Raw genomic sequence first — 19,794 nt, 5'->3', positions numbered from 1 at the left:
AACTTCTCCGATCCCGATGCTCCAATAACGCTACAGAATTGTACAGTCAGCAACAACAGAGGTAAATCATAGTTATAGTTTTGTTACAATAATCTTTCTCTCTGTCCACTTGGTTAAAAATTAGAATAAATTGATATAACTTTTCAAAACTACTTGTGGGTATTCTTGGCCTTAAATAGTAATCTTCAACCTGTTAACTCTTTTCCAGGCTATGGAATTTATGTGAACAGCTCAATCGGAGGAGTGTTATTGAGTGGCTCAAGGATAATGGAGAAACGGAGCAGACGGTGTGAAGTACGTTCACCATGACAAGCAGCATTTCCAACGAGACAGCATCTTTGACTTCTGTACGTTCTCAACCACGTTTTCCATGATCTATCCGGTCAAGATCTCATTGGCTCAGAGTGCATACAGTCCTGTCAAGAAGGAGTGCTACAAGGTATGCTCTTATGTCTTTAATTTTTCTTCTAATTTGAATAACCTATGTTAAATATACTGTTACCAATGATACAGATACAGATACAGATACAGATATACTTTATTCATGATCATTAAGAACAGAATATGTGTCAAATCAAATTGTACAGAGAATAAAACATATAAAATACAAGTCAAGCATCGGTATTTTGTCTTCTTGCAGCTTCAAAGTACTCCTTGAGGTTGTAGAAAGGATTTTGTTCAAGCCACTGTTGAAGCTGGTGTTTCAGGTCCTTCCTCTAAGACCTTCGAAATTGTCTTGGTAGGGAGTTGAATAGTTGACGTCCCAATGTAAGATGGTTTTTTTTTGTATAGAATGTGGTGCGGTGGGTTGGCCAGATAGTTTCTTGCTTGTCGAGTACTGTAGCTATGGATGGCATCACATCTAGGTAGATCAAGGTTGTCAACATGAAGAGTAACAGCTTCAATGTATAATGCCACCACTGTCCGTATTTTGAGAGCTTTAAATGCTTCACGGGCAGCTCTCCCTTGGTTGTAGATTAGCCAGGATTCGTATGGCTCTTTTTTGTAATACTTAAAACCCTTTTGAGGTTTCCTTCAGATGTGCCTCCCCATAGGACTAGACCATATCGAATGTGGGCTTCAACTAGTGCATAGTAAGGCTGTTCTAGCGATGTTCAGGCCTCCCAACATTTGCATACGTCTGACTACGTATATCCCTGTCCCAATCTGGCTACAAAGTTTGTTGATGTGACTTGTCCCAAGCTAGATCAGAGTCTATTGTCATTCCTAATAGTCGTGCTTCCTGTTCCAATTTTATGTTGGGTACATGTGGTACAGGTTCTGTCCTACGGCCTAAAATTTAATTGTATGGACTTTTTAGGATTTATTTTTTAGGTCATTTTTGTCAGCATATTCAATTGCTTTGTTAAGGGTTGTGTTTATGTCATCAGAAAGGTCTTGAGATAGTTTTATTTTTCACTATTACAGTAGTATCGTCCAGCATACATGACACATTTGTTCTCAGTGCTGTCATTTATGAATTTAGGAAAGTCATTAGTTTAAAAGGATGAACAAGACTGGACCAAGAATTGATCCTTGAGGTACACCCCTTTTGACTGGCAGTGGCTTTGATGTAACTGAGCTTTTTATGTTGTTTTGAATTTGCTGTACTTCCACTCTTTGAGTCCGGCCTATTAAATAGGTCTTAAACCAATCCAATTCTCTGTGTGCCACTCCAAGAGATTCGAGCTTCTGTAGTATTAACTCATGTCCAAGGCAGTCAAGATGCTTTCGAATAGTCGAGGAGAATTGCTGATACATAATTTGAGTCTTCTAGCTGGTCAATAATATATTCAGTTATATCTGTTAAGGCAGTGATTGTAGACCTACCCTCAAGGAAACCGTGCTGATTGTTGGTAATGAGACTGTGGTTTTTAAGATGAGACATCAGCTGAGAAAGTACTATTTTTTCAAATATTTTTGCAAAAGTTGAGATGTTTGATATTGGTCTGAAGTTGGCAATATCTGTCTTGGATCCTGATTTATGCTTAGGAAAGATTCTTGATTGTTTTAGGGATGAAGGGAATTTTTCCCTGTACTAAAGATTTATTTATTAGGTAGGTCAGCGGCACAACAAGTTCCAGGGCACAGTGTTTTACAAATTTAGCTGGAATTTCATCTATTCCACAGGATAGTGATGGTTTTCAAGGAATGTATTACATCTATAACTGTTGTAGGTGTGATTTCGGTAAAATGAAACATACAAGTATGTTGACTAGGAGGAGTTTTTAGGTGATATGAGGTTTTTAGAGCTTTGAGGTTTTTTGTAAGGTTTTGTCTGCTATTTCAGAAAAGAAGGTGTTGAAGTAGGATGCTAGTTTATCAGGTTGGTTTTCTGGTTTTCCGTTAATATCTATAGTCATCAATTCCATATCTGTTGTCTTCTTATTTTTCCTTTCTGAATTGATAACTTCCCACAGAGCTCGGGACTTGTTATGTGCAGAGTCAATGTATTCTGTAGTAGAATTTTGTCTAAGTTTCCTTAAATGTAAGTCATAATTTTGCTTTCTTTGAATCATGTCAAGTTTGTCTTCTGGTTTCCCTGAAATCCTAAAACTTGTTTAATGCTTCTAGGTAGCTCTGTTTTAGTCGGTTTGCTAACTGATCGAATATAGTTTTGGGCTTGTGATTTGCTTTTGATCTTGATTTTTTCTTTGGGCATATTTCTTCAAGAGTACCTCTGATTATTCTTTGGAAGTTGTTATAAGAAATGTCAATATCAGCACTGCTGTATACAGTAATCCAATCTTCTTGTTGAAGGATTCGCTTTAGGGAGTTTTAAGTTGTCCTGAGAGTAATTTCTCTTATATATTGAGGGCAGAGTTAATCTTGTTTTCTGATATGTAAGTTAAGGTAAGTGTTTGCGCAGTATGGTCAGAGAGTCCTGTTTCAGAAACCGAGAATTGGATTAGCTGGTCATCTATATTAGTACAAATACAATCTATTGAAGTAGAAGTCATGGCCGTAATTCTAGTTGCAGGTAAGGGGAAGTCTTCTTATATTATGGGTCAGTAATTCCTCTTCAAGTCTTCTGGTGTCCGCATGGTCTTCATCCAGTCTATCAATATTTATGTCCCCCATAACAATTACTGGATTTTGATTGTGTTTGCGCATAGTCAAGAATATTAGATATTGATTCTATTGATGACTCTGCTGGACCTCCTGGTGATCTATAAATTCCTAGTAGGTAAAACAGGTGGTTACCACAATTTTACAGAGATCATGGCTGCTTCACATACAAATTGTCTGCAGAGACTCGAAACATCTATATTCGTTGTTTTCATTTCTGTTAAAACATTCTTGAAGATGGCTACTCCTCCCAATTTCTGTTCTTCTCTACTGAAGTTTGCTAACAGTGAGTATCCAGTTATATTAGTATTTCTCAGTTTTGATGGAATTTAATCCATGTTCAGTCAGAATTAAGAGAGATGGTTTAGTTTCTTGTAGGAGTTGGGTTAAATGTTCTGTTTTATTAGCCAAGCCTCTAATGTTTTGGTGAAGAACTGTTATGACCTTCTTAAGTTTGCCCGGTTTTGATTATGAAATATTCTGCTTTTGTAACGGACATGGGGTGTTATGGTTTCTTCTAAAAAAGAATGTTGGTGGTGAATTGATAAAAGGGATTTGGATGTCTTCTAAGATAGTTTTCTTATGAGTATCAGTATTTTTTAGGTTTTGTTGTCCAAGAAGTGTTTTATAAAAGTCAATATTTTCTGTAAAAAATTGTTCATGTGTTTGTCCAGTTTTCAAGATCCTGGCTGTAATTGGAGGTTTTATATTAATTTGTATTTTGGGCAATGTCCATACTTGATAGGTGCTCTGTTTTTGTGACGGGGTTTGACTATCTCCCCCACTCTTTCCCTATTAGCTGGTCAGTTGTTACTTGGGCTAAGCCTTGTGTCGTCACTTGATAGGTGCTCAGTTTTTGGGGTTTGCAGTTTTTCTCCTGGAGTCTTTGGACAATGATTTATTAGCATTTTCGTCTGCTGGGGGTGTGCAAGGCTGTATATGGTCCGACCCCAGTGGTGTTTGTTTGTTTCGTGTGTTGTATGCAGAGTTGATAAAGATTCTTGATTTCTGCAGTTGTGATCCATGTCTTTGTCGCTTGGGCTTGGGGATTTTTTCAACATCAACGGTTTGTGTACGGTGAATTTTTACTTCTGAGGATTTGATTACTTCTTCAGTTTGGATTTCTGCAATTTCAAATCCAGAGATATCCGTTCTGTTTTTTGATTTAGATTTATCCCCTGAGAAGTTCTGTTTTCTCTTTTTGAGCACTGGGTAGGATCCATCAGAGTACTGGTGTATTATGGGTTTGACTACAATGATGAAGACCATCAACTTAAAGAATTGTTTTAATTAAGTAAATACACCTAATATTGTTGTATATAAAGATTAAAAATGTTCAATTCTATTGAAATAACTAATTTATTGGAAGTGCCACTTTAGCATTAAATTACGGCCCTGAAATATTAATTTTATATTTCGTTTAAAATGATAATACTTATTTTTAATAAAATTTAAAAATGTATTTGATTACTGAGTTAAGTTTCCTTAATATATTGTTAAAAGGAGCAAAGCCAGATTATTTACTGCTATTATCACTACTTGTGTAAAACTCCTATGAACGATCAAGAGTATCCTGGAGGTCGGTGGAGGGCGGAGGGGGATCAGCGAGATATGGGTTGATGGCCAGGTTTAATGAAAGGAGAAGTTTTCCCAACTAATCTTTTATCTTTCAGTGCTAATGCATCACATGGCACTTGATTTAAACGAATAGACCAATAGTGTAATGACTAATCATTTCTTAAGGATTGCGGGTTTAGACGAATCAAGGTATCAAAAGTAAACTTAATAAGGGTGGAAATGTACTCTAAAATGAATGACAATATAGGATGGAATAATATAATAAAATCTAAAAGTTCCAGTAGTGGCTTATGGGCAAGAGCTACGTTGTTCTTGTTCTCTTAGGACAAGAAGTTTATAAATTGCACTTAGTCCTATAAGAACCTTAATCCTGCTTCCGGAGTGACAGGATATTCAGGAATGGGTGAGGTTAGGGACTAGGGGCCGCCTCCTATTGAGATCCATGAGGAAGAATTAGGCCACTAATCTCAAAGTCATGTCCCCCCCGGAAGAAGTGGATGCCAGCTCTGAACCAGCCTCTCCAGTCAAAGCAGGCAGGGGGTGGCACACCCTTGTTGAGGCTAGCAAGAACCTCTGATAGTTAGGGAACAAACCCCACCAACTCTAACAGTCATTTCCCGCAGTAGACTAGACCTATCGAATTACCCTTGCACCCTTGAGTCTCGACATTTGCGGTTAGTGATATACCACTCCTGGACATCCATAAAGTTGCCCAAATTTAAGTGACACATCGATTTTGCTGTGCTCAGTGTTAGGTTCAACTGGAAGGTATAAACCAGCCAGAAGTGATCCCTGCTGGGTAAAAGAGCTAAGTTAGAAAAATGTAGGAAAACATCAAACTGAAAAAGGCTGAAAACTATTTTCTAGTTTCACTAGTTTCAGATACTTATTTTTTTCCAATTGACTCTTCCAACTAAATTTTTGGCTTCCCTTGCAGACTTTCTCGACGAACAGTGAGCAAGTACTGACTATCCAGTTCTTGTCCACCGTGACCGACCGCAACGACAGTACCACTCTCCAGGTCTACGATGGAAGCAGCTCCTCCAGCCTCCTGCTGGGCTCCATCAACTTCCGAAACACCACCCGACCCCAGAGCATCACCACCTCACGCAACAAGATGTTCCTTGTCTTCACCGCTGAACCCAACACACAGACTGAGACTCTGATGAGGATTATCACAGGATCTCGTGAGTTCTTTAATGTTCCATTAAACTTGTTTTACACTTACACAAAGCTTTCAAATCTTTTGTTGAAGTTCATGTGAAACCCTGAAAGTTAATAAGATTTCAATCTAATGTCATTATAACTATACTGTTAGCACTCCCGTGCAAGTGTACTTGTTTTTTTAGTCATCATCTGAACACTAATGCTATTATGGTTGACTAGCCTTGCAACTGAATGTTTACTCTGATGTTTTTACAATTTCTAAAGCCACAAACATTTTTCTGCTATCCAATTTTTAGTGCAAGAACGTTAAGGCAGTATAAATCAATTGTTTGATTACAAATGCAAGGTAGAGTCAAAATGTTCTCGGAGTTGCTCACTTAAAATGTATAAAAATAAGTAATGATTTTACCTTAATTTTCTTCAAAAGCGCACTCTTCCTACATTATTTACACACTTGTTCCACCTTTCATATAATTATTAAAAACACTCCTGATTCTATTTTTTAAAAGCTCCTTCAGTTGGATCATTGTATTTTCTATTATCTTAAACTGAATCAGCACTAACAGAAAATATTAACAGAAAATATTAACAGAATTTGGCTAGTTAATTACCAAGTACTTGAATACTGTACTTAATGGAATACTTATTCTAGGAAAATGGTATGACCTGAAAATTGTGGATTCTATGGTCGAGGACAACAATGGAAGAGGAGTGCTGGTGGAAGGCTTTCGGAGTCAGTTCCATCTTTCACACACAGCAGTCTCCAACAACAATCATGTAGCAGGTACCTACCATTTACTTCATACAAGAGATAAAGTGAAAAAATATAGAAATATACCTTTAATTTAGAGACGATTTAGGAATGTAGTATCTCTTCTACTTAACCTCAATTTCTATATTTATCAGTAAATATTGTTAGTAGAAAAATTATATAGTTGTTGCAATATTAACATCGTCAAAATTATCAACAAAGGAGTATTTAGCATAAAAGAGGGCTAAAGATTTTTTGGGATTAATCCATAAATTTATTGGATTAAATAAAAGAATATTTGATATTTGTTAATTTTGTTGATGGTTTGACCCGTATTACTTAATTAAAGCTCTCTTTTTCTTCCTCAGGGATTCATGTGCTACGAGGTGTGGGATTTGTTAACATCTCCGATTCCAGAATTGCCTTCAATGTTGGAGATGGAGTGAACGTCAGTTATACAGGAGGTGTGGTCAATGTCACCAGGTCTTCTTTCTCCTCCAACAAGGGCTTCGGATTGGCTGTCTGGTAACAATTTTTTCAATACTGTGGGTTTTTCAAACTGTATGAATTTGGGCATAAGAAAAGCTTATAAATCTTTGGAATCTATACTCAAACCATTTTCATTCCGTTATAGGATAAATGATACTAGAGAGCCAGAATACAAGGCGTTCAAACAGGAGACAAACGTTGCGTACAGTGAACTGTTTCGGAACCTAGAGACTGGGCTCTTAGTTGGTAACTTCTGTGGAGACTCCATCGTCAACATCACAGGCAACTCTTTCAACCTCAGTCTCAACACTGCTATAGAGGTCAGTCAATATGCTTCAATTGAAAACAATATTTTTAAGAATATGCTTCAATTGAAACAATATTTTTAAGAATGTATTGACATAAATAATTAGGTTTTGTAAAATCTTTTTCAAAATGATGTCAGACACAAACTTTTTAGGTGAAATCTTGTTGGAAGAAGGATGTTCCATCAACGAGGGTTCAAATCGGACACAATACGTTCTTCTCCCAGAACAAGCGGCTTGGTATCAAGATTCGGCCGGCAGTGAATATGGATGGAGTCATAGAATTCAATAGACTGAGCGGTCACGTCTACGGTGGTGTCCTGATCAAGAACGATCCAGTGGAGGAGCTGGAAGTGATGCCCAGCCGGTTTGCAATCAGGAACAATGAATTTGTGGACAACAGCGGAATCTATGTGGTGAACATTGGACTGTCCCCTTACAGTGAAGTTCACAGCATCCTCTTCACTTGGAACTTTATCAAGAGGAACAGGATACGGGAACCTTTTGATGGTATGTTACATTTGATATGTTTATTTTAAAACTTGGTTCTTCGACTATGTGTGAATAAATAAAGTTTAAAATGAACTTTCAAAATGAAATGTGCTTAAAAGATATTCAATCTGGATTTACATACAAAATAATAGTTTTAAGTATGGGTAATTAGTAAATGAAATACACCCACTTTAGGAAAATGAAGTTTAAAAGTAATTCTTTAATAATTTCTCTTGTTCAGCACAAATAGAAAAAATAATTTTTAATAATAGTTGAAAGGTATCATCACATGATATTAGAAATGTAGCCTCGAAGAGTGTTTACTAAAACTAATAAGAATACACCTTTGAACACTATTGTATTTTTTATTGGTATAACAAAAACTTAACAAAAAATTTATTCTTTGATGGACTTTAAAACTATATAAATTATAGCCTCCAAAGTAGTTAAACATATGTCAATTTGGTCTAATTATTTATTTACTTAATTTATTTAATTAACCTCTACAAGTACCTGAATATCGATTCTTTGAATTCGAAATGTACATTACACCAATAAAAAAAATACAAAAATGGTTAAAGGTGAATTTTTATTAGTTATCACATGATAGATCAAACATTTTAATCTAGGACTTAATCTTAGATTATTTAAGTTTTTCCGATTATTAATTTTTAAGATTATTATTTCTTGACAATTGACTCGTCAATCTAAAATGAAATTTAATTCAAAACACATGCTTTTCCCCAAGTTAGTTGTTTACATAAAAACTTTTGTACACGATAGCGTCAAGTATAATTTCAACAGGACATACAGATCTTCTTCGCTGAGTTACAATTCATCTGGAAATAAAGAAAACAAGTCTAAGTAATTTTGTCCTGTATTTCGCAGATGGAGCAGAAGAGGCAAGGCTGACACCTCGTAGTCGAGTGGCGGCAGTTTCTTGTCGTCTCATCAGCAAATGTGGTAGTTTTTCCGCAACATTCTGCAGAACCCTGAGTCCGCTTATGAGCTAGGCTCTCATCTGCAGGACCAGAGTCAGGTGATCAACTGTAACCTACAACTGGCTGGGCTCTTCCATCGAGGAGCGAATCTTTGAAAGAGTATTCCACAGGTGAGCTATAACTCTTTAACCTGCGCTTGTTATTGCATACTAGCTGTTTCCCGCGGCTTCACACGCTTATCGTAAGCTTTGCCCGTGGTTGAGCACTTCTGGTTCAAGCGAATTATGTTTACAACACCGATGTAGATTTGGCCTTGTTGCCACGATCAGGAAAATCTGTCAATAGTGTATGTTTTTATATTTGTATCCTTACATGTACTTTATTATAAAGTGGTCTTCTATTCAAGTTTTAAGTTCAATCAATAATTTATTTTTAAGACAAATATACACCGTCTTAGTGCCTTCAAATAGTTTTTGGCTACTTAATATACGTAACTGTGTCGTGATTGCAGTTTATAACTTGCAGGCGCTTTGAAAATGTATATATTTTGTAGCACTGCCTGGTGGTGAATTACACCAATGGGCATAGAATATAAACCTTCTCCATCGAAAAATACATATACATACAAATGTTCATAATGATCGGTCAAATAGTTCACGATTCCATAAAGGACAAACAGACAAACATTCATTTTTATATGTATTGCATATAAGAAAACTGTGAATAAATGGTATTTCTCAGAGTAGTTATACATGAAATATAATAGATATAGTTACATATCTATACATTAATTTAGATAGTACTTTTATAAATTATAAAGGAATAATATTGATACCAGTCTCAAAAACATAAATATTTCTGACATAATGGTGTATTAGTGATCAAAGAATTTAAACAAGTTTACTCTTTCACATAATGAAGAGCAATGGTGGGAAGGGTTGATTCAATAAGAATGTTAGTTAAGCTCTCCAGTTCACCTTCCTCTTAGTGCAGTGGCTGAAGTCTAAAGCTGTGACAGATTTGATCATGGAATCTGAAATCAACATCCATCTGAAGAGATCCAAATCAGTTGGTGACGAAAAAGCTAAAACTTCTGAATGTTGATTCCAGATTCCAGAGTCAAATCTGTCACAGTGTTATACTTCAGACGCTTCAGAAAGTGGAGCTAAACTTAAAATTCTTATTAAGTTTACTCTTTCCTCAAATTTGTTAAAAATAAATCTATTACAGTAGAACCTGTAAACCAAGATAAATATGAGTAGAACTACCTCAGATGTAAATTACTCGGATAATACAGAGGTTGTATGTTATACTAATTTACAGAAAAACTTGATGTTAATGAATAAAAATTGTTTATTTGTACTATAAATTAAATAACTTACTATCTAACAGTAACCAATAGGCAGGCATCTTCTAGCTCCATACCATTATTGCTTGAACTAAAAATGACCTTAGAGCCAAGAAAACACAGGTCATGGCACTGTCATAGTGTTCCGTCTCTGTGTATGAAATCAAACAGGGTATCTTCAATTTTGTACTCATTTTCCAAAGAATTTAATGGCTTTGATTAATCTGGTGGTGTGGATAATCAGAACTCGGACATTCGGACTTCTACTGTATAACAAAATTATACTTGCACTTTTTTTTCAATACAGTATTATTGTACAGACTTTTTATTGGTTCAAATGAATCTTTTTCTTCTCTTTTCTCATATTATTCACAAAACAGTTAAAACTTACTAGGTCTACACAAAACATATTACTGGTCAGTTACATAATACAATTTTTATGCATGATTGCAGGAAAGACCGGTACAATCTGGCGAAGATCATATACATGCCTTACCTGCTCCACTCCAGCAACCCCGGTGCAAGCACCATCATGCAGAATCCACTGTTTGTGCCCCAGTTCCACATAGAGGGAACAGATGCTGTGGGAGGGGAGGTAGATGGGAGAGAGAGTCTTCGCCCTGGGGAGTACAGGGTCCTGAGGGACATCAACATTCGACCTGGAGGCATTCTCACTCTGCAACCTGGAGTCGTCCTAAGGTAGGATTCCGGCCAAGGTCTGCTGTAGTTTCTGATACTTTTAAGATTGCAGAGTGTCCTTGAAAAGTACGGAATTTGGGAAATATACAAGAACATTGAATACAAGAGACATACTTAAAACTCAAATTGAGTTGTGCTAATATCTTGAAATTTTAAGTTCAAATCCAATTCCAAACTTTGTCAATCAATATTAGTGATCAATAAGTCAGTATCTTGGCAAAACATTGTGAAATTAATGTAGCACGCAAGACATAGACTGAAGATTAAAGCTATTGATTCTAAAGATCATAAACTGATCAATCTATCCTATTATAAAAACAATCTAAGGTATCTATCTGAGTGTATTACTCAATCACACACAAAAAGAGTTGAGCTATATCACAGTAATTCACAGTTATATCCGATATAGATTATGTCTCTTGGAGAATTTTTTAGTTCACAAGACTTTTGCAAATCTCGGTTGCCAAGGAAGTATTTATAAACGACCTTCACTCTGCGGCAGGGGGAACGGGAGCGCCCTTTTTCTAACTCCAACCACCTGCGTGTCTTTTACAGAGTCATAATCAAACACATCCGTAGAGCGTAAACTAATGCTTTCTCAGTCGTCACGAGTGTGCGCTCGCCTGTGCGTCTACTATTATTATCTTGTTGTTATTCTTCATTATGATAACAAGATAGTTAGTGTCGTGAATTAGTTTGAAATATTTATCTTGTTTTATAGTAAAATTTAAAATTAAACATTTTACAATGAAATTAAAATTTATTTGAAATAAATACATTTGTAAATAGTTCTTTTTTATTTTTATAAAATAAATACGCTAATTTAAAGTAAAATGCCTTGTTTTATATACTTTTTTTCTTTTACCTTTTATAATTTAGCTATGATGAAAATTAGCTTTGAACATAAAGAAACAAAAATGTTTTTACTTCTCTTGGTGTTATAGGAAATGACTTTATTAGTAGTGTGCGAAGGGTTAAAACAATATGGCTCCACACGCTGCTAACTACGGATTTGTATTCTGAGAACACAATGAGTGTATGACTAATTAAAAATGTGCTTTACATCTTTGACTGAAGTAGCTTTCTTGAATGTAACAGTGGCTTATTTAGTTATTTAGCAGTTGGTTATTGTCTGACACAGGTTTCCGCCTGGAGTGGGCATGATGGTGGCTGGACGCCTAGAGGCCAGAGGGCGTAAGGTTGAACGACATCTTGTTGACGCTGAGGGAGGAAGCAGTGATGGAACCTCCTGCTACAGAGGTAGAGACAGAGGCTCCACTGCCCCCCCGCCCCTACTGTCCCTATCAGACTGTTGGGAGGCCGCACTGAGCACGAGGGCCGACCCTCAGGTACAGGAAATAGATCAGACGTAAAGTAGATCTAGAATAGATTGTGAACATATTTCAAGGTTTTCAGTGTTTCTTAAATTAAAAGAAAACAAAATTCAAATCAGATTTTTATTGCCAGAACATTCTACAACGCATGGCAAATGTCAACTTTTTACTTGCTAAAATTTTTGTCATACACCCCACAATAAGATCTCGTTCAAACATACAATTTGCAAATTTACATACATCCATTCATTCGCCAATGATTCCCACTTCCAGCGACGGATTCAGTCAGTCTTTTTAATTTGGTGGTCTCCCAATCATATGCTAAAAACTCGTCTACATTATAAAATCTTTGTGACACTTAATTAGCGTTCCAAACAAGTTTATAACACCTTGTAAGTTGGAGCGTTTTTCATTGAATATGGTAATTTGTAATGAACACCTGCCTGTGAAGGTTCATAAACCACTGTTATGTGTCTACCAGTTCGGTAATTATTTCTGCCTCTAGCCTCATATGCATTCGTCATGGCACATTTAGACAAACAAAATAGAGTTGTTTCCAAGATGTAGAGACTGGGCAGCGTCAACAGTTGTACATTTTTGAAGGCTTCCTTTCACGACTCTCTGAATTTCAACTAAGCGATAATGCGGATTGCTTGTTTTTGCAGTTTGAACATTCTCATAAATTGATTGTTTGTAAGTGAGATGGGGGTAATTCAAGCCATAATACGCCATCATCAGAACCTGACTAGGGCAGTATTTGGCTAGAGACCTTAAAACATAAATGGCCTGAGGCCAATTTGGAGCAAACGTGATCGATGTGATTATTCCAAGTCAACCCTCAATCTAGGTGTATCCCCAGGACTTTCGAGCAGTATACTTCTTCCAGCATTGTGTTCAGCCAACATAACAGCTGTCTCGTCATGCCTGTCTACTAATCACAAAGAAAAATTTAGAAAATTGGATTTTGCAGAATTTGTCTTAAGATTGAGGCTGTTGAAATGTTGGTCACAGTTGTTGATCTCAAAAAAACTCTGCTGTTCCAGAATCAATTTTGATTTGCTAGTGAAACATCATCAGCATACTGCAGAAGTGATGAATCTACGTCATTGACATAGATCAGGAAGAGAACTGGACTGAGTGCTTGTTTGCTCTGCCTCTAATCCAACTTTTGTCCAGGTGCGTATTGGAGAAGAGTGGGGGACAGTTTGTGACTATGGCTGGACGATGCTGGATGCTGCTTTGGTCTGTCATCAGTTAGGGCTGGTTCTGAACCCTGATGATTGGTTTATAGAACGGGGCAAGACATACCGGAGGCTGGTACGTCAGAGAGGATTATAATGAGGTGAGTACAAATCAGAGAGCAGAGTTTTAAGTTGAGATTAATCAGGAAACTGAGAATAATAAAGTACATACTAAGCAAAATTATAGTGTTAGTTACTTCAAGTCAACTTGCAATTTTTACTGCAACATCCTTAAAACAGAATGACAGTTTATTTTATAATAACAAATCCTTTCGTGTAGTGTTGTAGTGTTGGATACTTAACACGTAGTTTAGCAATAGGGAATGTTAGAAGGGCAAAGGTTAATAAAACGTTTTTTTTAAAGAATTCTTTTGTATTCTTAGCACCTAGGTTTTTTTTAACTTATTGCCAATTGAATTGAAACAAACCCAAAATATTAACACCTTTTTATCTAAATTAAAAATCTGGGTATCATGACAGTTTACAGTGCATATATATAGCATGTATATGAAATTATAATGTCAGTGAAAAAATCGTGACTCATAGCTTAGGCAAAAGTGGTGAAAACCACAGTTATAATACAAGGAACAAAAATAATATGGCAGTAGCTCAATGTGACTTACATTTTTTCTGTAAAAAAACCAATATACAGTGGAGCTAACTTTTTTTATTTGCTGCCAAGCAATATAAAATTAATAGAAAATGATTAATTATTTTAAGAAATAAACTTAAAACCTACCCTGACTGACCTTGCCGTTGTACTCCTTTTCTCAATTTTATACATTTCACAATAGTTTTTATACTATCGTTAAAATTATATTGTATTAGATTTAGTTAGATACTAATGTAAAGTATATTTAGTAAACTTAACCGTTTACTTTCCTCAATCATGTGATGCCCTTCATGTATACCATGTGTAACAACTGAATAAAGATTCTTCTGATTCTGATTCTACTTAATAAAGGTTTGACATTACAAAACATGTAATGTAGGCATAAACATGTTTGAAATTATAGCATACAGTTTAGATAGGTTAGTTTTCAAAAGAGTTAAAATATTTAATTCTTTAGTTCTAGGATTATTGTTTTATTTTATTATAATGAATGCTTGTTTAGGCGTAGGATTGAGCTGTAGTAAGATAAGGCTTGACCAGTGCCGCAGTGAGCCATGCTATCAGTAATTAAAAGTGCGGACTGATAAGAACTGCTAGTACAATGGATACAGCTATCAATACTGGAAGAAATGGCTTAGGTTATTTCTAAGAAACTTTATATAACTTTGTGTAAAAATGTAAACCAATGGAAAAAAATAAATAAATTCAATTTTTTACATTGTAAATACCTATAAGTAGCAGTAAATGCTCAGTTTCCATTAGTGATTAATAGTACAGATGTATCACTGAAAGTTTGAGTGTACTTGTAATTCTTGAAATCTTGTTTAATTATGGAAGTACCTGTGAGTTAGACAGTATATATAAGAACTGTCAGCTATATCGTGTCATGTAAACAGCAATGTGCGGGTTGCACGGAAGAAGACCCGACATCACACAGAGTGTCGAGCGCCCGAGCGACTGCCCCACCATAGAGAACTCCTGCGACCACAACCAAGATGTGGGACTGCGGTGCTACGAACCTCACTGGGCAGGTGTCAGGTTGGGAGTTCTGGCAGAGCGCACAGACTTGCAGTACACATCACCGTGGAGAAGGCTGGCTTACTCGATTATACCACAAATGAATTCAAACCTGGTAAGACGTTTTTAAATAACTAGAATACACCAAAAGGTTCCATCTTTGGTCCACTTTTTATTCTTGTGATTCAAAGGAAGTAATATTTCTGTTCATGATTAGAGAATTCAAAACTTAGGTCAGTAAGATTTAATTAACCCATCGCCACTAATAAATCCATTAACTTTTCCTACAACACCAAGACAAGTACAAAAAATGTTGTTTCTTTAAGTTCAAAGCTAATTTTTTATTAGAACTAAATTATAAAATATAAAAGCAAAAAAAAGTATAATACAAGGCATTTTCCTTAAAACTATTGTATTTACTGATAAATATTAAAAAAAATTATTTACAAAACTGTTTATTTCAAATAAATTTTAATTTCATAATCTTGAAAAGTATTTTCAACACTTATCAAGAACTATAGTGTTTAAAATTGTGACTGAGAAACTTGGGTATTGTAAATTTTATGCCTGATGGGTAAATATAATCTGGCTCATAAAAACTGAAAACAAAGAATGGTACCATGACAATGGTGACATATTTCTTAACCACATAATCACTGGTGATGAAACATAGGTTTCTTATGTCAATGTTTAAACAAAATAGGTCCCATGTCATTGTTATGAAAACCACCAAGATTGGTAGTGTGCACTGGCAGCAAGAATTTTATTCAATGGTTATTGAAAAGCTTGTACCTAGATGTGATAAGTGAAATGTATGTTAAAATATAGTTCAAGATTTTTTTCTTTCAAATGTATATAATTAAAAAAAGCTATAAAAATTATGTTCAGTTTTTTTATTTATTAAACCAATTTACTTTCTGAACAACTTGTATTTACACAATTATTTTATATACCTTACAAATTTTATTAAAATTAAAATGTTATATTAAAGATTAAGCGTTGGATTGGCAATAAATTAGAAGAGAATTTAACACTGACTAAAAAAAATATATGTGTCACTTGGTTTTGTAATGTTTTAAAAACAATAGTATATACTAATAGTATAAACTTGATTAATATAATTCATCTAGTAATACTTCTTTTACTGTAATCTGTACAATTACTTCTATTACTTAGCGTGTTTGACTTTCACAGAAAAATTAATTTTGTAAATTGTAAAATTGTGTATGTATATACAAACGTTGTAATTTAATTGAATGGATTTTATTGCAGAATTTTCCTCAGTGATTTTCTGAAAAGTCTGTTCCTTAATAAAATGAATAATTTTAAAATAAATATTTATTGTCTAGTTTTACAAGTTTTGAAAATTATCACGTAACAAAGTATGTTATCAATGTTTTAGCTGTACAAGTGGATCTGTACCACCACAGCTTCGACAGTGTCCGTGTGGTAGATAACGTACAGGATGGGCTGGGAGTTGTGTACGCAGACATCTATAGCGGCACTACCAATATAGTGCGCAATTCTGAGTTCAGCAACAACCGCGGCAGTGGAGTAGCGTTCAAGCAGCTTGGCCTCAAGATTACAGGTGGGTATTTATTATTGGATTGTTTGATTTTTACATGGCATTTCAATTTGAAAAGTTTTTTGGAAATTTTGGTAACCATATTGTGACAAATAATGTGTATAGTTTACCCTTATGAAGGTTATTGTGATTGCTTATATTCTTTCTATTGTTAACACTTTTAAGACGACTTGTACCCTATCGGTTGCTATGCATTTCCTTACTGCCTTTTTATTGTTTTCCTGTTATGATGTTTTGTTACTCTTATCCTGAACTCTATCGCTGCGCGCACAATTGCTAATTTTTAAGGTAAATTAATTTTTTAGGTACCCCTTGGGGGTACACGAAGAAACATTGAAAAAAATAATTGTGTACTTTTCTCGTTATACTTATATGTTTAACGTAAAAAAAATGTTTATGGTTTTTTATATTATTATTGAAAATTTTACAACAAATAAAAAAGTCCGGAAATAAGATGTCGATGGTAACGTGTTAATAGAAGCTTAATATTTTAATTCAGCCCACTAAAAAAATTTATAAAATAAAAATGGTGTGAAAATAATTTCTCAAGTAATGTAACACTTGAGAAGCTACACAGACCTTCAGTTAGAAGTGAATAGTTTTTTTTTTTAAACGATTGATTGTAAAGAAAAGGCTTTCCAAGGAAACCAGATTTTTTTTTGTTTTGTCATGCTGGAGAAAGGGTTGGGTTAACTACACCATTTTGGTTTTTTGAGCAATCTATGATTTAGTACAAATCCATCCTTTTTTTGTGCTTTTGCTGGATCCAAAATTGCTTTGTATGATTTTGAATTAATACAATAAGAACTTCTATTGAAATGTAGATATAGTGTTTTAAAATAATAAGATCAAAGTTAGTAACAGATGATAAATATTTTCAGGTTCAACGATAGAGAATAACAAGATAGCAGGTATTAGACACAACCCAGCACTATCATTGTATCAACAGAGGGAGCTAGCAGGGTGGTTCAAACCCCTGACGGAGGTGCAGAAATCAGTACTCTCCCTCCAGCTATAAACCTCTCAGCATACCCCAGACATACCCCCAACATTGACCTGGAGGAGGGTCAGACCCAATACCTCATCACCCAGAGAGTCACCTTGGACCCGATCAAACAAACAGTTCTTCCTCAGGGTGAGTTATGGATTCACCATAAAAAACTCTTTTTTGTTCTCTTAGGATAAGAAGCTTATAAATTGCACTTAGTCCCATAAAGACTTTAGTGCTGCTTCCGGAGTGACAGGATATTCAGGATGGGTAAGGTTAGGGGATAGGGCGCCACCTCCTATCGAGATCCATGAGGAAGAATTAGGGCACTCATCTCAAAGTCATGTCCCCCCAGAAGAAGGGGAGGCCAGCTCTGAACCAGCCTCTCCAGTCAAAGCAGGCAGGGGGTGGCATGTCCTTGTTGAGGCTAGCAAGAACCTCTGATACTTAGGGAATGAACCCCACCAACTCCAACAGTCATCTCCCGCAGTAGACTAGACCTATCGAATTGCCCTTGCACCCCAGAATCTCGACATTTGCGGTTTAGTGATGTGCCGCTCCTGGACATCCATAAGGTTGCCCAGATTTAAGTGACACATCGGTTTTTGCTGTGTCCAGTGTATGTTTAACTGGAAGGTATAAACCAGCCAGAAGTGATCCCTGCTGGGTAGCATCAAGACATGGTTTTAATGCAGTTTTTTATAGTACATCACCATATCTGAAAAAAGTGATTGACCTTCGACGCATGTTTTACTAGTGCATCTATACCAGTGATGAATAAATTCAGAATTTGTGAATCTCAAATTCGATTCCGAACCTATGGAGACTTCTGATTATATAAAAAGTACCGCAAGAATACCTCTCTATTGTAAAGAAATTTTGAGGGGTCCAGAGAAATAGCTAGATTTTAAGAAAAGAATTATATGCTCTACCTACTACTTCAATTTGATAGATAATAGCATGGTTTTCAATATATATGCTTTTAAAAAATATGAGCATAAACTTGTACCACTCTTTAAACTTATTTAAAATTTAGAATGTTTGAAAATTTCAAACCACCCCTTGTCATGATAAAATAATATTAAAATATAAACATACTATATCTCATAGAGGAAGTATTTATAAAACTTAAAAAATTAGCTGCTGAAATCCGCATATACAAGCAATGGTTTCCAACAAACATAAACATACTGCAAGCAAAATATCATTTACAAAAGCAAGAAAATTTGTTAATTGGTTTAGATATTTAGAGGTTTTGAAAGTCAAAGTACGATAAAAACAAGTTTTTGAGATAGGTAATTTGCGTAATACCAATCCGTTGTCACCTGTGTTATAATACCTGAATATATTTTACCAACGGCCTATATTTTTAATTTTCACAAATTTTCAGAAGATCAAGGATGAAAGGATTCTAACAGCTTTGCAATTTATAAAAACTTGTACATTTAACATGTTTACCATTAGAACATTTCAGAAGTTTCTAAATTTTTCAGTTATAAATTTTGTAAAAAATTCTGAAAATAGGAAAAGATAGAAAAACTACTGAAAGATCTGAAACAAGAAAAACCCGCCTTAGAATTCTCACACTGCCAATAATATAGAGTCATGTGCTACATGCTGCAAATGATAAAAATAAGCTTTGCTTGTGAAGTGCTAGCAAAATACTGAGCCAACATCTTAAACATTGCAAAGCAGAATTGTTCGGCAGTAGACACAGTACACAAGGGATATAAAGATTTCACACTGTACCCAAGTATTGTTAATATCAAAATGACAAGTAGTTATCATTCATTTCTAACACCTACAATCTGACAAAAATATTTGCAAATATTTTGAACTCTGCAATTTAAAAGTTGCTCTTCAGTTAATAATGTTGCATCTTTTGTGTTGTGCAGTGCAAGCCAGGATTTGTCCTCGGTCTTCAGCTGCTGAACCCCATCCACAACCGCAGCACAGAGGACATCCTAGTGTACGACGGCCAGGACATGCACTCTGTTCAGGTGGTTTGGAGTGTGCGGAAAGATCTGCTGGTGTTTCCCACCACTACCACATCCTACACTGTGGTCCTGGACTATCACAGTGGCACTGATGCCCTGGGACATGCGATCATGGCTGTGTCCTGCCTCAGAGGTGAGTTGGGAATCAGAATTATCAGAACACAGTAGAAAACTGTGTTG

General features: G+C 35.5%; 1 pseudogene; it reads left to right on the top strand.

The window, feature by feature from the left end:
* The first annotated feature begins 3 nt into the window (after nucleotides 1-3).
* Nucleotides 4-19,794, top strand: part of LOC124372109 — a 40,775-nt pseudogene continuing 20,984 nt past the window's right edge.

Source organism: Homalodisca vitripennis, unplaced genomic scaffold (genome assembly GCF_021130785.1).
Source record: "Homalodisca vitripennis isolate AUS2020 unplaced genomic scaffold, UT_GWSS_2.1 ScUCBcl_2537;HRSCAF=7413, whole genome shotgun sequence".
NCBI classification, from domain to species: domain Eukaryota; kingdom Metazoa; phylum Arthropoda; class Insecta; order Hemiptera; family Cicadellidae; genus Homalodisca; species Homalodisca vitripennis.
Note: the sequence above shows the minus strand (reverse complement) of the source record. Positions and strands in the feature narration are given on the sequence as shown.